The sequence below is a fragment of the Myotis davidii genome, unplaced genomic scaffold (assembly GCF_000327345.1).
Source record: "Myotis davidii unplaced genomic scaffold, ASM32734v1 scaffold933, whole genome shotgun sequence".
NCBI classification, from domain to species: Eukaryota; Metazoa; Chordata; class Mammalia; order Chiroptera; family Vespertilionidae; genus Myotis; species Myotis davidii.
In genome coordinates this window covers 1,001,681-1,019,527 of record NW_006285240.1, presented here as the reverse complement: position 1 = coordinate 1,019,527, position 17,847 = coordinate 1,001,681, and the positions used below count along the sequence as shown (strand labels likewise).

At 40.0% G+C, this 17,847-nt stretch overlaps 1 protein-coding gene across 2 annotated transcripts in view; it reads right to left on the bottom strand.

Annotated features, from left to right (window-relative positions):
• MINPP1 (multiple inositol-polyphosphate phosphatase 1) overlaps positions 1-17,847 on the bottom strand; it is a 68,065-nt gene that overhangs the window by 30,326 nt on the left and 19,892 nt on the right. For both annotated transcript variants that reach the window (XR_001512545.1, XR_001512546.1), the window contains exon 5: positions 368-409. The gene's annotated coding sequence lies outside the window, so the exon portion shown is untranslated. The remainder of the gene's footprint in view (positions 1-367; positions 410-17,847) is intronic.

Below are 17,847 nucleotides of genomic sequence, written 5' to 3'. Positions count from 1 at the left end.
ATATATTTATTAGTTCCATGGGTATTTGTTGAATATTTATTTTGTATTGACACTGGACTTGGCTGAGGATTCCATGATAAGTGGAATAGTATCAGTTTCTACACTCAATTTATCAATTCATTCAATTTATATGAGTAGCTGAAACAAACAACTCAGCTGGTTATCCATGGGTTCCAAAAAGGCAGTAAGAAAAATATTTTGCTTTCTTGGGGTCATACCTACTCAGTTTACACACCTCGCTAGAATCTGTCTAGAAGATGCCGGCCACCATCTTGGCTGGCAGTTAATTTGCATATCGCCCTGATTAGCCAATGGGAAGGGTAGCGGTCATACGCTAATTACCATGTTTCTCTTTTATTAGATAGGATGAAGCTGGCATTTCAAGCTGGATTTAAAGCTTCTGGGTCATCTGTAGAAAAGATTATGAGATGTAAGATACAATCTAGAGTTGGATGAAGTTGGTTTAGAACAGTGGTCGGCAAACTGTGGCTCGGCAAACTGCGGCTCGCAAGCCACATGCGGCTCTTTGGCCCCTTGAGCGTGGCTCTTCCACAAAATACTGACTTCTGCACATGAGCCATGAAGTTTCAATCGCACTGTATGTGCATGCCCACACATGGTATTTTGTGGGATTTTGTGGAAGAGCCACACTCAAGGGGCCAAAGAGCCACATGTGGCTCGAGAGCCGCAGTTTGCCGACCACGGGTTTAGAAGGTTAAATTTTTTATCTCAAATACACTTTACTTGTCTGATCATCTAGCATGGGTGGGATTCATGATTTTGAACTGGGTCCCCTAAATATTCAGTTGATTTGAATCCTGAAGCCATTACATTAATATTATCTGATATTATAAAGCAACTTTTCCAGAAAAAAATTTAATATGGATCCAGGTTGGTAATGCACTTGATACTTCAATTACTTTAGTCTTTGAGCAGCCACCTCTCCACACCTCTAAGTAACTAATGAGTCTCCAAGGATAAATGTTGAGTCATGATTAGTGTGGCTCTGTACCAAGTGATTGTGAAATCAGCTCTCCTCTCTTGTCTTCCATTGAAATAATGAGAAGAAATTCTCTGACATTTTACTTTGAGGATACAAACTTAAAGCAAGAAATAAAACACAGTATATGCCATTTGTAGTGTTTTCATATCCACATTAACTTAAGACAATAGCTTGGAGACAATTAGCCATAAAATAAATCGCCTCAGAGAACCAGTTTTCCAGGGCTAACATCCAATAAGGTTTCCAAACAGAGAACTGCCTAATCTGTTTTATTTATACAGGAAAATATTTTCACTCGCTTTTTTTTTTTCCTCCTTGCTGCACTCACCAGCCAGCATTACCTCCTAACCATCTGGAGAATGAAAAATAATGCCTACATGAATCACTCTTTCTCTGTTTATAGAGAACTTAGAGGCTTTTAAACATTCTACCATCAGCATTTATCTCACTGTAGTGTGATTGCTGGCTTCTTTCTCCTGTTAGATTTTGGGCCCTTTCGGCCAGAGTCTGATGTTGATTTGGTCCCAGTGCTTAGTTCAGGGACTGGCCCCCAATACTTAGCTCAGGAAACACTTGCTAAATGCATGAACTGGGCCACATGCTTTTCCCTAAATATACCTCCATGCATCCCAGTGTCTTTACCTCTCTCAATATCTCAAATGTCCTCCTCCCTGGTTCCTGGTATCTACTTACATGTCCAAATGGAACCCTTTCTTCAAGGCCCAATTCCAGTCTCAATTCTTTTCAGGAAAACTTAATTGCCTCACCCCTTGGTGACAACCTTTTCTTTCATGCCTGTCACCACTTATCTCTTGCTTTACTATTATGATAAGGGCAATCACCAGGCCATGTGCCATCTTTGTGTAGCTTAGAAAAAGGTGTCCTCTCTGGGCAGATGCACCCTGAGGTGCAACAGGGCACATGGCTTTGGGAACCGAGAACAGATTAATCTTAGCCCTTACTCGCCATGGTAGAACCCTAGTGCCCTTGTGCAGCGAACCCCATACAGACCACAGGAGGGGGCCCTGATACAGAGCCTTCTTCCTCAACCAGACCACACACCAGGCAGAGACTGTGTTTGACAACCTCCCACACCTTTTAAATTTGCTTTGTTTTGCTTTAAGCTCCTTTTCACATTCCCAGGCTTTCATCTCCCACATTCTCCACTAGTAGATAAATGTTGTTGCTGCTGGTTATTATTAATTTGCCGATTCTTGCTAGTTATTAGTTTTCTATTAAGTAGGATAGTTAAATAAAATGCTGATATCTCAAAAACAAGGACAAATTATGTGAAGCAAGTATGCCTGCGTTTAATAACAGCTTTATGGACACACAATTCACATAACATTCACCCTTTTAAAGTGTACAATTCAGTGATTTTTTAGTATATTCATACAGTTATGGCACCATGACGACCATGCAACTTTAGAATATTTTCTATCCCCAAAGAAATCCCAAACCTATTACTATTCGCTCTGCTTTCTCCTCTCTTTCCAAGCCTCTGGCAACCACTAATCTTTCTGAATTTTTCTCTATGGATTTGTCTTCTGGATATTTCATATAAATGTAATCATACTATATGTGATCTTCTGTGACCATCCCATTTCACTTAGTTTAATGATTTCAAGATTAATAAACATTGTAGTACATTTAAGTGCTTCATTTCCTTTAAGGCTGAATATTAGTCCATTGTATGAATTTACCACATTTTATTTGTCCATTCATCAGTTGATAGATACTTGGGTTATTTCCACCTTTTGGTTATTATGAATAAAGCTACACATTTTTATGTATAGTTTTATGTAGACATATGTTTCCACTTCTCTCAGGTATCCACTTAGGAGTGGAATTGCTGGGTCACATGGTAAGTCTATGCAAAGAACGGTCTCCCACCAATGCTGTTGTCAGCTAGTGAACCATTTCATCTTCAAAACACTCTAAGTTCACTAACAACCAGGCCACCATCATATAGATGGCTCTGAAGTCCACTGTCATCCCACCCTGAGGCACCCAACCTGCAGGATCATCTGTAGAGTGATTGTTGTCAATTTATGGCCATAAACAGGTGTATTACTATTGCTGCTTAACATCGTAGCACAAACTTGGTAGCTAAAAACAACTCCAAGTGTATTATCTTACAGTGCTGGAGGTCAGAAGTCTGAGAGGGGTCAAGGGGTTACCAGGGCTGCACTCCCTCCTGGGGGCTCTAGAGGGAAATCTGTTTCCTGCTCTTTCCTGTTTCTACAGGCCACCCACATCCCTTGCAACACGGTGCCTTTCCATCTTAAAGTTAGCAACATCTGGCTGTTTTCCTACCACATTGCTTCACTCTTCCACACGTAAGGACCCTTGTGATTGATTACATTGGGTCCACCTGGAGAATCCAGGCAAATCTGCCTCTCAAAGTCTACTGATGAGCAACTTTAATTCTATCGGCTGCTTTTATTCCCTTTTCCCATGTAACCTAAGAGGTTTCAGGGATTAGAATAGAGCCATCTTTGGAGTTCCATTATTCTGCCTACCACAACCAGCTTTGCTTCAGGCTATCTTAACTTTTCATTAGCACTTCCAGAGATAAATGGTGATAAAAAGTAAAATGTTGGCATTCATTGATAATTGATAAAAGTTTGATAAAGGGGACACCTGAGATGAAATCAGTGATGATTGAATCAGATAATACATGAGAAATCCTCTACCCCAAGGCTTGACCCAGAGCACCCTTGTGATTAAATATTAGTGGAATCTGAAGTTGATCTTGCAGGTCCTTCCAAGTTATGGCTACCAGTCTGTGGTCTTTCATCTAATTTTGCACAAAAAAATGTCACTATTTCACAAAATTTCCACTACCATATTTCTATTCTCCTCCCTATTATCCTTAAAATATTTTTTATTTCTTCCCTAGACACCTACAGCATGAAAAGGATGCAATGGATATTGTGTATGATTTACAATTGTGAACCCGGAGTCTGTCTAGTTCTTTTTCTAAGCTGAAATTGTGCATTCCTGATATATATATAGTGTTCCCCCAAAATGTATACACACACTTTAACAGCTGATAGCTGTTAAATGAAATGTATTTTAATAAACACTGTCTTTAAAGTTATTCAAAGTGTGTGTGGAAACACAACAGTAATTAAAAAAAAAAAGACACAGTTCCTATCCCCATGGACCAGGGGTCCTCAAACTACGGCCCATGGGCCACATGCAAATACAAATACTGTATTTGTGCAGTGTGCACAGGAATTTGTTCATAGTTTTTTTTTTAAACTATAGTCCGGCCCTCCAACGGTCTGAGGGACAGTGAACTGGCCCCGTTTAAAAAGTTTGAGGACCCCTGCCATGGACTGTAGAGAGGCAGATCAGACATACTGAATTCACATAAATCCACATTTAGTTGCCATAAGAGCTATGAAAGGACAAGGGCCTGAGATAAAAAGGAACAGGAGGGAATGCTTTTTGATAGCATAGTCAGAGAAGGTCTCCCTGAGAAGGTAATATTCAAACTTATTTGCAGAAAAAAAGGGGGGGGGCTTTTGGGCCAGGTAGACCTAAACTTTTAAGGGCTATTGGAAACATATAAGCAGAATTTATATAAAGTCTTTGCTCAGTGCCTGGTTCACAGTAAATGGCAGGTACTAGATGATGATGAAAACAATTTTCTGCTCATCCATATCGTCTTCTTTTAAGGCCCATTCCAGACTAAACTACTCCATGAAACCTTCTTCAGTGAATCCAGCCCACTCTGATATTTTTATTCATGAAATGCTTCTGGGCTTCTCCAACCAGTCTGGCTTTCACAGAACATCTGTAACAAACTTAATTCAGTTAAGTTTGAATTTCAGATAAACAACAAATAATTACTTAGTGTAAGTATGACCCATGCAATCTTGAGACATATTTAAACTTAATTATTTGTTGTTTTATGAAATTCAATTTAGCAATTACCTATATTTTCTTTTTCAGACTTAGTAGGATGGTAAACTCTTGGAGGGAAGGGGAATGATCCTGATTTGAATCCCTCCCCACAGTTCCCGGCATAAACTGTAAAGTGCCCCACCCATCCACTAGCTAAGGATCTGAGACCTGGCAGTGCTATTAGAAGAAGAGAATAATTGTAGAGTCTGACACATTAAGACCTCAAAAGCTGTTTTTATGTCTTGAAAAAAGGCCAATCACTATACCATTCCAGTGTGCTGCAATGTTTGAAGTTGGGAAGTGCCAAAACCCAGGTCCTGTTGGCATGGCCTTTAAACAAATGGTTCGTAAAGACTTGACATTGTTGTTGGTAACCATGAAAAAAAATCTTCTTAAGAAAATATGTTCCTCAATCCTGGAGAAGCTTTTGGATTCTACCATTAACAATACCCTTCATTTCCTCACTATCCTCTGCAACCCACACATCTATGTGCATACACATTCACATACTACTAGCATGTAGAGTCCATATTTGTATTTCAAAACTCCTGTTCCCAGCACTAAAAACCCCCAAACAACAAAAATGTAGTGCCATAAGTTGTTGAGTGACAGTTCACTTATTAGAGTTTATTAGATAAAATAGTATAGGATGCCCAGTTAAGTTTGAATTTCAGATAAACAACAAATAATTACTTAGTGTAAGTATGACCCATGCAACCTTGAGACATATTTACACTTAATTATTTGTTGTTTTATGAAATTCTAATTTAACTTGGTGTACTGTATTTTTATTTACCAAATCTCGCAATCCTATTATAGGTCTATATAAATGCTATCTCTCATAATCCCTAAAAAGCACACAAAATAAGAATATGAAATTACAAATATGGAAACTGAGGCTCAGAGATAGGAATATCTTCAAGATTATAGCTGATACATGCTTCACATCAGGATTTGAAGTTAGATCTGTCAAAACACAAAGACCCTGTTTTCATACTTCTCAAGAAAATGAAATTTGCCACAATTATGTTCAGAGTTAGATCAAGAATATTGACGTTTTATAATTGTGAGATAAAGGGACATGCTCGTGAAGTTCCCTAAGCATAGCTTTACACCAAGCCGAGACCTGGGACCATGCGCCCCTTCTCACCATGAGAGTGCTACTTGGCCTTCATGGCTCAGCTCAGAGGTTACCTTGCCGAGGAAGCTTCTCTGACCTCCCAGGAAGAGCTGATCCTATGCCTCTACTTAACCCCTGCACCGGGTATCACAATGATCTTAAGGGTCTGTCTCCCTCGGATGAGCATGAGTTTCATTTTTCCAGGGCCTGGCATAGGAATAGAGTCTCAGCAAATGCTTAGAAGACTGAAGCTCAAATTCTGGGCATCACATTTAGGTGCGTTCTGCTAAAATATGTATGCGATTGCCAACTGGGAGACAATGGATCTCCTGGATCTCTCTGAAAAATGTCATCAAAGAATGGATACTAGACACTAACCTCTATCGAGAGGCAAAAAGAAAACCATAACCCTTTACAATTTAACTTGGGAACAACCCTACCAGTTACCATTTTGTTATGATGCTGTTTTGCTCTGACCTTTGACACAGTTGTAACTTATGTTATTGCACAATTATATTGAATGGAACATCCAGGATGAATCAGCTTTAATATTCATAAATATCTGCAGGGGAAGAAGGAAGAAGTGAAGAAAATTTGAGCTTTACTTTCCTAGTTCAGCAAATTCCAAACCAGTCATTTTAGAAAGTCAGTTTTGTATGGAAAAGGAAGTCATTTTATATGCTAAAGATACACGTGCTTGGCACATAGGATGTTATTCCTTAAAGCAGTGGTTCTCAACCTTCCTAATGCCACGACCCTTTAATATAGTTCCTCATGTTGTGGTGACCCCCAACCATAAAATTATTTTCGTTGCTACTTCATAACTGTAATTTTACTACTGTTATGAATAGTAATGTAAATATCTGATATGCTATATGTTTTCCGATGGTCGCAACCCACAGGTTGAGAACCGCTGCCTTAAAGCATTTCCTTGAATATATTCCAGATACTATTTTTTATCATCTAAAAAAGTAAATTATAATTCTGGTGAATACAGGGTTCCTCCATGTCTTTCTTCTTTCATTGAACAGAACTGGTGATTTCCAAGGGCCTTCCATTAGATTACTGAAAATAAATATGGCACCCCTGTCCCTTGGCTGACCTGCTCATCATCCTGAACTGAAATTCATTTTTAGTTCCAACAAAGCACTACTCCACTGAGAACAGCAATACACCCACTCCCTCTGGCTTTCAGTTGTCCTACCATATCTAGGTTCTTCGACTCTTTTTTTAAACTATTCCAGATAAGAATAATTATGGGTCAATGCCCTTTCCAAAATAACATGTAAATGCTACATATATAGCTATTTATATTAGTCAATGAATGTTTTAGGAATAATTGACAAGCTCAGATTTAGATAATTTCTATTAAGATAATTATTAGATCCAATCGGTAATTCTTGGTAGAAGTACAAAGATATAGCAATCCATTCAGAAAATCAACTAATTTATTCTTTCATGCTGAGGAAATGACTGATGCAATCGATGTGTCACTTAGTGTACTGGATAAAGCTTTTAAGTCAAAAGGAAGTCTGTCTAATGGTGGAATCCCAAACGTCAACCACACAGTGTGGGAGGTGTCCTGGGAGGCAGAGGAACTTCCTTCCCCTTCAGAAGCAAACTATTCTTGTGTGTCAGCCAGGCTGGGAAGTGGTAAGCACACTGTTGACTGTTCTTCAGTAGTGGGGGGTGGGGGGGGGGCGGGGAACGCATGTAACAGGAACACTGGCTCAAGTTGCTGGAATTTGTCTCCTAGACCTAACCCTTCCTGACCTTAGACAAGGTGCTTCTCTCAGAGCCTCATTTTTCTCATCAGTAAAATGGAAATAATAATAGTATCACCCCATGGTTTACTGTGAGGATCAGTGAGACTGTAGGTAAATGATTTAGTCCAGGGCCTGGCATAGTACGCCCATAATCTGTTAGTTCCTCTTGCTTTTCTTTCTTGCCTGTCAGCATGTCTAAAATCAATGGAATAATAAGTTGGCATGTAGATGGGCAATGTTTCAGCTTCTGACCATAGCTTCCTCCAGACAGATTTCCATGAATAATGTAAGTCCAATTTAAAAGCAGAGATTTGCATAGAGAGGGAGGGATGGCAGGGACTTGGGATTCCAAAGGTATCTCTTCTTTCCCTTCCCTCCGTTGGCCCCCTTTCCACCTTAAGTTTTATGGGGAACAAAAGCACAAAAGACACGGCCAGGCAAATGGACATTTTAAGTCTCTACCCGCCTCCCACCCCCAACTGTAGTAAGCTGGGCTGGCCCCTGTGGACGATCTCTTATGTGTGACTCAAGGCAAGCCCAGGGCCTGCAGCCCTTTCCTCCCAGGCAGCTCTGGATCTGACTACTGTACCAGCAGAGAAAAGGGAGTGCAGGAAGACCTAGCAGTCAGCAAAGAAGCAACATATTCAAGAGAGTATGTGTCCCTCACCTAGTGCTCACTCTCGGCTTTCTCAGGAGGTGAGTGTGAGCCCTGGGACTGCTGGCCCATCAGAGGGAGAGAAAAAGTCAGAAGACAGAGTCAAAAGCAACCAACATACCTGGCTCAGAACTTTAACTCGTTCAATTCATTCAACATTTATTTTATTGAGCCTCTATTATGTGCAGCACTTTTTCCAGATACTATAACCCACCCACATTAGTTTAGAAGTCAGTTAGTCACAACCATAGAGAGGATTTAAGCCCTTGACCCTGGGTGCCTCAAACCTGCCCTCTACTCTCTGAGAACTGAATTCCTTCCCTCATGTTCATGGCTATGCCCTTTAGTCTGACCCTTCGTGAGGGCAGGGTGTGACAGAGGGGATCAAAACAGGAGGTGATTTTGGTTGTGTTCCCTGGTTTCACTTTCTTCAGCTCGAGGGTCAGAAAACAGTGCCGACCCAGGAGGGGACTGTTTTTTAGAGTTTAGATTTTAACTTAAGGAACAAATGCCTCAGTCCCGCTCCCTCAATTCCAAGTCAGTACGAATCTCATATTTCTGTCACTGGACTGTCACTGGCCCAAAAGAGAAAAATAGCATTTGATCTGAATTGAGGAAAAAGTGGCTGTCACAAGACTGGAGATGCAGGTTGATAGCCTGTACCTGTTTGCTTTGGGAAATGATTTGCCTGCCTTTTATCAGAAGCAGGAAGATTTTAGCATAAGTTTAGCCAAGAGCAGTAACAATCCACTCAAGTGTCACCAGCTGAGGTGAGGTCAAGTGCTAGGAACAATATAAAGATGCTCCCCCAGAATCTTCCTTCCCAGGCCAAGCCAGACCATTGGTTATACTAACACAGGTCCCAAAATGAAGCTGGAGGTACAGTGAAGAGAAAGCTCAGGATAGGCTCTTCACAATCGCAGTAGGGCTTGATTGTTTGAGCTGTCATTTTAAATTCCCACTTGCCTATCCCCGTGATTTTTAAAAATTAAATCAATCATATTAACCTGATTATATTTTTACTTTGGGGTTTTGAAATTGAACTAATTTCATTAATCAGGACCTTTTGTATTTAAAAACAAAAGACAAAATTCAAAGGGAGAAAAAACCCTCTAGACTTCATGATACAAGTGTTTTCTTGCTTGTTCTATCACTAACATACTCTCTATGGAACTCTGATCATTTTCTAGATGAAAATAAAAAAGTGAAATGCAAAGGTACTAAGTCACCCTCCTCAAATCACACAGCTAATTAGCTGCAAATGTCACACTAGATCCCAGGTTTGTTTGTTCTGTACAGCTTTCCTATTGTCTCTGAATTGGTGTCTTAAGCTACTCTAAGATGTTAGCATGTCAGGACAGGAGCTTTGATTTCTTTAATTGGCTGAATGAATGTTATTAGTTTTTTGAAAGTTTCAGGTTTTGTGGTTTTTAAAAACTATCTCTTTAGTTGGTTTAGTTAGTAAATAAAAAGCAACAGGGGTGTGCCTGTGCCTTTTTCTTGGGGACATACTTTAAAAAAACAACTCTGGAGGCCCCCACTGGACTTGCATCAGGGGAACAGCAGGCAGCAAAACCCCCGAACCTTGTCTCCAAGGCTCCTTTGCTCTGACTTTTCAGTGATTCAACAGCAGCCCTTCCTTGGCTCATTTCTTTCCTATAGCATTTCTAGGGAGCCAAACCAGACCTGTCTACGCTCTTTCCTATCACTTCTTCTGTCCTCAGCCCTTCCTTGTTTTACTGTCCCCAGCTTTAATAAACGTACTCTCAAAGTCACCTGGACTCACGTTGTGAAATCTTTCCAGCATAAAGTCAAGAACTCACGCACCACCAGCTGGCCTGAGGCAGACCTACTCCGGCCTGATCCCATTTGGTAACTTTGGCGACCCAGATGGGACCTGAAGTTCTCTTTTCTTCTTTACTCTCTCTCTAATTCATCTTTCCTGTCACTTCTCATCACTGGTGTGGGGGAAACCAATCTGTCATTGGTGGAGTAAATCCTTTGTCAAAATGCACCTTTGTCAACACTGAGATGAAAGGTTGCATCTTAAAAAGCCATGGAGAGAAACACTCCAAAAATGGGTGGATGGATTTGTCAGTTCTTTGCCAACATTGGGTGGCAACCCATTCTTGAGATCATACCTTTAAACTGGATGAAGAAACATAGAACTCTAAGGAATAACTGAATTGACACTTTATCCCGTGCCCCACATCCTGCTATAGACATTCTCACGATCAATCACCAGCTGAACTGACCAGGTAAAAAGAGACAAAATGGGCAGTACTAAAAGCATTTCCTGAAATACACCCCTCTCCCCCCCGCCATGGTGTTTCCTTAACAATTGGGCCACCTTTAAGAGTGAGGATCAAAAGAAAAAAATATATATATATATATATTTTTTTTTGTAATGTTGCCTGGCCTCAATACAAATCAGGGGAAGGAAATCTGGCCTGTAAATGGATCTCTGACTCATAACACTATTTCCCAGTTCTTAAAAAAAGCAACACACATATATTGCTTCCTTGGTGATGTAGTAATTGTTTTTATGATCCAAGAACCATACCCTGTTCTGCATCAGGTATATTGCTCACACTGATTATACCTCACAGTTCCCTGAAATTGTAATAATTATGCTAAAACACTTCTTTCTCAATTGTTGCCCTTTGCTCTTCGCATAAAAATCAACTCATGTGTTAGACTGGTTCTACTTTTGAAATCTTATCTAACTTTCTGTTTGGAATCCCCTCACAGAAGCATAAGAGACGGATCCGTATGGAAGAAAAAACGGAAAAATCCTCAACATTCTAGTAACACTGGATTGGGTGGATATGGCATGCTTTGGACTTGATTTCTTGATTTTCTGCTGCGTTTACAATGATAACTGTGAGGTATGGCAGAAACAGCTCTTGAGTGAGAAAGCATAAACCATGGGTTCCAAGTCCCCTACACTACAAATTAGCCGGATAAATATGGACACAAAAATAGTTTGTAGGTTACATTAACTACAGAATTTAGAATTGGAATAAACTTTAAGGACCTTAGTCAAATAGCTTTATTTTACAGGCGAATAAACTGAAGTTCAGAGAAGATCAATAATTATCCTCAAATTTACAAGTAGCTATCAGTATTAAAAATATATACTTGGAATTCTGGTCAAGATGACTCAGTAAGTCCACACTTTGACATACCACTCTGCTCATATAGTAATTATTATAAAGATCAAAATAAAGAAAAGACCTGAAGGGCCTCAAAAATAAGCTGCACAACCCATGAAACAGGTATTTTCACTGGTGAATTCTACCAAACAAAGAGGATTTAACACCTATCCACTCAAACTCTTTTAAAAAACTGAAGAGGAGGGATTTCAAGACTTATTTCATGAGACCAGTATTACCCTGGTACCAAAACTGGACAAGGACACCACAAAAAAGAAAATTATAGGTCAATATCCCTGATGAACATACATGCAAAAATCCACAACAACATATTGGCAGTATGTCCCACTCTCACCACTTCTATTCAACATAGTATGGAAGTTCTAACCATAGCAATCGGACAAGAAAAAGAAATAAAAGGCATCTAAGTCTAAAAGGAAGAAGTAAAACTCTCACTATTTGCAGATGACATAATATTTTATGTAGAAAATCCTAACGATTCCACCAAAGAACTGTTAGAACTAATAAATTCAGTAAAGTTGCAGGACACAAAATCAATACAGAAATCTGCTGTTTTCTATACACTAATAATAAACTATTAGAGATATCAAGAAAACAATCCCACATACAATTGCATCAATAGCAATAAACCTTGTAATAAATTTAACCAAGAAGATAAAAGACATAGGCTGAAACCTCTAAGACATTGATGAAGAAATTGAAGATCACAAAAACAAATGGGAAGATATGCTTTGCTCATGGATTAGAAGAATCATTATTGTTAAAAATGTCTGTACTACCCAAAGCAATCTATAGATCAAATGCAGATTTGATCAAAATTTCAATGGCATAACTAGAACAAATAACTGTAAAAAGGAAACCATCAATCCAATGAAAAGACAACCTACTAAAGAGGAGAAAATATTTGCAAATGATATATCTGATACAAAATATTTACAAACTCAAACAATCCAACAGCAGAAAAATAATCTGATTTTAAAATGAGCAGAGGATCTAAATAGTCATTTTTCCAAAGACACACAGATGGCCAAGAGGCAATGAAAAGATGTTCAGTGTCACTAAGTATCAGGGAAATAAAAATAAGAACCACAATGTGACATATTACCTCACATATGTTAGGTGGCTATTGTCAAAAGGACAAGAAACAAGTGTTGATGATATGTGGAGAAAAGGGAACCCTTGTACAATGTGGGTGGGAATATAAATTCATGCAGTCACTATGGAAAACAGTATGGAGGGTCCTCAAAAAAATAAAAAATAGAACTACCAATGAACCAGCTATTCTACTTCTGAGTATTTATCTGAAGAAAATGAAAATTTAATTGGAAAAGGTGTATCCACCCTTGTGTCCATTGCCGCATTATTTACAACTAGAGGCCTGGTGCACGAAATTCTGCACTGGGGCGGGGAGGGGTGTCCCTCAGCCCGGCCTGCGCCCTCTTGCAGTCTGGGAGCCCTCAGGGGATGTGTGACTGCTGGCTTAGGCCCTCTCACTGCTGCGCTCACCAGCCATGAGCACTGTTTCTGGCTGAGCGCTCTGACCACCAGGGAGTAGCTCCTGGGTTAAGCATCTGTCCCCTGGTGGTCAATGCACGTCATAGCGACAAGTTGTTCTGCCATTTGGTCGATTTTCATATTAGCCTTTTATTTTATAGGATAGCCAAGAAATGTAAACAACCTAAATGTCCATGAATAAAAAAATGGATAGCCTGCCCAGTATGGCTTGATGGTAGAGTGTCAACCTATAAATCAGGAGGTCACAGTTCGATTTCCACTCAGGACACATGCCCAGATTGTGGGCTTGATCCCCAGTAGGGGGTGTGCAGGAGGCAGCCAATCAATAATTCTCTCTCATCATTGATGTTTCTTTCTCTCTCTCCCCTCCTTCCTCTCCGAAATCAATAAAAAATATATATTTAAAAATAAATGAATGGATAAATAAGATGCCATACATATATACAATGGAATATGTAGGGAGCAACTATAGGGTCAGGCCTTGAACTGACCTGTGGCAGAGCCACATACAAGTCCCAGCTTGGAGGGCAGAGCCCTCCTAGCACAATTAAGCTTGACCTTATAGTCCTCCCTTTTTCCTAGGTAGTTAATGGGCTGTGGGAGGTGCATCAAGTGCTGCCAAAACAAGGCTTGAGTAACAAAATAGATTTGAAACTCGCAAGAATATTTGTAAACATGTTGACCATTCTCCTTCTCTTGCTTTGTGTGATCTATTTAAATAAAGTTTTGGCTTACAGTCTGTGTCACTGTTTCCTCATCCAGGCACAGTGATCCTACCTAGCCCCAACTGTACTCTCTTGTCAGTCTTTTTTAATTCTTCACCGCCCCTCCTCAGGTTCACCCCTGGCCATGCTGGATGCGATTCAGAATACTACTCAGCAATAAAAAGAAGGAAATCTTGCCACTTGGAACAACATGGATGGACCTTGAGGGTAATATGCTAAACAAAATAAGTCAGAAAAAGTTAACTACAGCATGATTTCACTTATATGTGGAATCTAAATAACAAAAGAAAACTCCTAGATATAGAGGATAGATTGGTGGCTATTGAAAGGGGAAAGGGTTGGAATGGGTGATATAGGTAAAGGGGGTCAATTGTATGGTGACGGATAGTAACTAGACTTATTTTGGAGATCATTATATAGTGTATATAAAGACTGAATTATTATGTTGAACAACTAAAACTAATTTAACATTACATTTCAATTTTATCTCAAAACACCACCTCCCCCGGCCCCCCCCCCCAAAAAAAAAGAAGAAAAAAAGAGCCAAACCATTTGGAGGGGTCATGTGGTGTTTGCTGTAACACACATTGTTACTGCAATGAGAGTCAAAGTGGCACACTCATTTTGTAGACGGAGCAGGGCAGAGATCATTGCCATTGTGTACCATATGCAACTTGTAGCAAATCTTGCCTTTTTATCCCTTAAAATTCTGTATCATTGATATATGGTAAAGCATTTGCTTGCTGTGTGCTTAGAGAGCCTGGCTTTATGGACTTGACAGGAGTGAGGCTGTGAGGGCTGACATAAGTAGCTGCTTCACTGAATGAAGCAATGGAAAGGAAAGTACTAGTGAGTACATGCTATACCTCTACTGCCCATTATTCTGGAATTCAAACCGTCTAGAATCCCCAAGAAGGTCTGAATTGTGCTTTGCTTTGAAAAACAGATACAATCCTAAGAGATGGTTCATAATACAATAATCAACCAACCTCACCCTTCTGGTTAACTCAGAAAGCCTTCTACAACAGGTGCATGGTACAGTCAGCTGAACCTGGGAAGATAGAAGAAACTGATGTGTCTTGGAAAACATTATGTAAGAGACTCTGATTACTTTGGTCTCCCTTCCATTTTCTGTTGAGTGTTCAACTTCTTGGCCTCAGCCATTACAGCCAATGGCTACAGAGAAGGACAAAGGGTGGCAGCAATTTCAAAAGCATCTTAATTGCAGTGGTGAGCAGAATCAAGAGATTTAAGAAGTTTATAATCTGTGTGTATTATTCAAACAATCTACATATCAAAGTGCCCCAAATGACCTAGGTCCAAATTCCACTTTTATCACTAATATAACCAATTTGAATAGAGCTTAACGTATAAAAAATGCATTTTCATTCTCAACCTCAATTTCCTCATCTGCAAAGTGGGTTGCATATTATCATCTTCATAGTTTACAATGAAATAAAAGTAAGTGAAATAACAGGTAAAGTACTTTCTCTACATTATTTGGCTGGTGAGGATATTTCAATTACCCAATGGCAATTATCCCTTACCCTCTGAAATCAATAAAAATATATATTTAAAAAAAGAAGAGTAGACTTCACACATCTGTGTTGGGCAAATGCTAACAAATACATGTACCCCTATCTATAATACTGCTTATAAAGTAATTAGTAACTAAAGAGATTTTAGACCTGCTATAGGCCCATGGATTGGAGGAGTCTTCCAGTCACGCTTCTACTTTTTAAAAAACATATATATTTTTTAATTAATTTAAGAAAGGAAGAGAGAGATAGAAACATCAATGATGAGAGAATCATTGATCAGCTGCCTCTTGCACGCCCTACACTGGGGATCGAGCCGGAAACCCAGGCATGTGCCCTGACCGGATCGAACCTGGTTCATAGGTCAATGCACAACCACTGAGCTACACCAGCTGGGCCAGCTACACTTCTACTTTTTATTTTTTTAATATATTTTATTGAGTTTTTACAGAGAGGAAAGGAGACGGATAGAGAGCTAGAAACATCGATGAGAGAGAAACATCGACCAGCTGCCTCCTGCACACTCCCCACTGGGGATGTGCCTGCAACCAAGGTACATGCCCTTGACCGGAATCGAACCTGGGACCTTTCAGTCCGCAGGCCGACGCTCTATCCACTGAGCCAAACCGGTTTCGGCACACTTCTACTTTTTAAAGACCTAAGCTGATTGAAGTTAGACTTAAAAAGCAAGTACAATAGGCCCCCTTATCCAGTTCCACTTTCCATGATTTCAATTATCCCATTAACTGAGGTCCAAAAATATTAAATGGAAATATTTCTGAAATAAAAAATTCATGTTTTAAATTGTGTGCTGTTCTGAGTAGCCTGATACAATCTCACACCATTCTACTCTGTCCCACCTGGATGTGAACCATCCTTTTGTCCAGTGTATCCACATTGTATATGCTCCCTGCCTATTAGTCACCTAACACCCAGCTCCGTTATCAGATCAGCTGTTGCAGTATCACAGCACTTCTGTTCCAGTAACCCTTAGTTTTCTTAATAATGCCCCCAAGTATAAGAGTAGCGATGCCAGCAATTCAGATATGCCAAAGAGAAGCCATAAAGCACTTCAAGTGAAAAGCTATGTCTGTATGGGGAAAAAAACAGTAAATATAGGAAGACCGGATGCTTGCAACCATACTAATGTGGCTGTACAACCCCAGCCACTCCTTTTTTTTTTTTTTTATGGAACGCTTCACGAATTTGCGTGTCATCCTTGCGCAGGGGCCATGCTAATCTTCTCTGCATCGTTCCAATTTTAGTATATGTGCTGCCCAGGTAAGCTCCCAGCCACTCCTTTTAAGTGTTTTATTTTATTGATTTTAGAGAGAAAGGGAGAGGGAGAAAACATCAATGTGAGGAAGAAATATCAATCGCTTCCTATAAAAGTCCCAACCGGGAATCGAATCCACAACCTGGGTATGTGCCCTAACCAGGAATTGGCGACCTTTCAGTGTACAAGGCCATGCAAGTGAGCCACGCTGGCCAGGCTCCAGCTACTTCTCATTCCCCATTAAGGAGTTTCATGTTTTATCTCTCAGCAAGGAAAAGCCAAGGATTGTTTCTATGTCATTTCTTCAGCGTTCCACTCCCTAAATCTCAGTATCTTTCCTCCAATCTCTTTTAGTCAGCCAGTACTAAAGTAGCAAGAAAAGCTGTGAAACTCAGTTATATTTTTCCCACCATGGGTAGCACTTGTAGCATTTTTTTAAAAAATATATTTTATTGATTTTTTTTACAGAGAGGAAGAGAGAGAGAGAGAGAGAGAGAGAGTGAGTTAGAAACATCGATGAGAGAGAAACATCGATCAGCTGCCTCCTGCACACCCCCCACTGGGGATTTGCCTGCAACCAAGGTACATGCCCTTGACCAGAATCGAACCTGGGACCTTTCAGTCCGCAGGCCGACGCTCTATCCACTGAGCCAAACCGGTCCCGGCTGTAGCACTCTTTAAGGAAACTACACAGCTATATCTAAAAAATAGTCAAATGAGAAAACCAAGCTCTCATCCTAATCTCTATATTGCAAAGAGTGACAAAGTTTCAGGGAGCAACATTGCAGACAGAAGGAAAAAGCACTACATTGTCTTGCCAAGACTTGTCTTCTTACTTTCCCAGGAAGGCAAGGAAAACAAAAAAATTTTAAGGAAAAGAAAGTAATGGCTGGATCAAAATTAGTGTTCGGAATTCCTATCTCCAACTTGGAATGTTTCTTATTAAAGAAAACTTTCTCAAGCCCACAAGGGGGTGCACCAAGAGTGTCCACCTCAGGTAACTGGGGAGGCTGAGCCACTGGGCCCTACAGGACACCTAGCACACAAAGCCTCTCTATCAACACAGGGAAGCAGCCAAAATGCGAAGACAGAGAAACAGGTCACGAATGGCAGAAATAGAGGAAAGCAAACGATTGGATATGGAGTTCAAGGCCACGT